Genomic DNA, 1351 nt, shown 5'->3' with positions numbered 1-1351 from the left:
ACACTCATGGAGAACTGATTAGCCAACAAGAAGTCCCTGGTAAGGACAAATACGGAAGCAGCTAGCCACCTTTACAGAGCCTGAGCCTGTCTTAAAAAACAAAGCTTGTGGAACAGTTCTTATAAGCACAGCATGATGAGGTTTTGCCATTCTATAAATAATCTTTAGGGCACTGAGTGGATTCTAGCTGGGGCACTTTTTTTGGCATGAGAAGCTTTGGGTGAAGACCAAGCTTGGGATGACCTACTGATGGACCTTCTCAAAGTACTCTTTGAAAGCTGTTGCCCTTGGCTTGATCATAGGGGACTCTGGTGTCCAGTTGGCTGGGCAGACTTCTCAATGGGTTTTGACAAACTGGAATGCCTTCACCAATCAGAGGGTTTCTTCTACACCTCGGCCCACTGGGAGGTCAGTGACATTCAGGTGCTTGATGACACCATTAGGTTCAATAATAAAGAGGCCTCTGAGTGCAATGCCAGGACCTTCCAACAGCACTCCATAGTCTCGGGCTATTTGCTTACTTAAATCCGAAAACAGCATGATGTCCATAAGGCCCAAACCACCATTCTTCCTTGCTGTATTGATCCAGGCAAGATGGCTAAAAAGGGAATCCACTGAAACTGCAACTACTTCACAGTTTACATCATGAAATTCATTGGCTTTGTCACTGAAAGCAACAATTTTTGTAGGACACACAAATGTGAAATCCAAAGGGTAGAAGAAAAGCACCAAGTATTTCCACTTAAAGTCATCCACACTCAGCTCTTTGAACTCTCCATTGATAATAACAGTGCCCTTAAAATAGGGGGCATGCTGTGTGACAACAGGGGCATGGACTGAGGAAATGGTGCTATCCCTTTTCTATCTAAAGTGTCTTTAGTTAGTATAGCATGGACATATGAGGAGATGATGCCTATAGCATAAGAAGAAGTGCCAAAAATAGCAAAAGAATACAGGAAAGAATTCCATGGTCTCAAACAGAGACAGTTGTGTCCATGTGTCTTTCATATGAATTGAAACTGTGGAAGCCAAACCTTGTTATCTAGATCTTTTACTTGTGCCAGTCCCCAGGCACAAAAGGTTGCTTGCCTACATTTTATTCCAGTTGAACACGCTGTGGAAAGAGATCAGAAGGATCTGTGACCTTCCATGTGAGCTGAAATTTAAAACATGGAAAAAAACAACTATTTGCTAAAATAGTTCACCCTAATTAAAACTGTGGTAGCTTTTTGGAAACATTCTACTCAGTACAGCAGTGCTGCTCAGCATCACCTAAGACAATAAGTCTTAAACACAGCAAGAGACTGCATATTTCTGTTATACCAGACCTGATCCAAGGATTCTCAGGTTC

The 1351-nt window shown here is 42.3% G+C and overlaps 1 pseudogene; it reads right to left on the bottom strand.

Annotated features, from left to right (window-relative positions):
• Nucleotides 1–243: 243 nt before the first annotated feature.
• Nucleotides 244–861, bottom strand: LOC129680453 (thioredoxin-dependent peroxide reductase, mitochondrial-like; annotated as a pseudogene).
• Between the last annotated feature and the right edge of the window lie 490 nt (nucleotides 862–1351).

The sequence above is a fragment of the Psammomys obesus genome, unplaced genomic scaffold (genome assembly GCF_907164565.1).
Source record: "Psammomys obesus unplaced genomic scaffold, mPsaObe1.curated_primary_1811, whole genome shotgun sequence".
NCBI classification, from domain to species: Eukaryota; Metazoa; Chordata; class Mammalia; order Rodentia; family Muridae; genus Psammomys; species Psammomys obesus.
The sequence above is the reverse complement of the archived record's forward strand: the minus strand, read 5'-3'. Positions and strand labels throughout refer to the sequence as shown.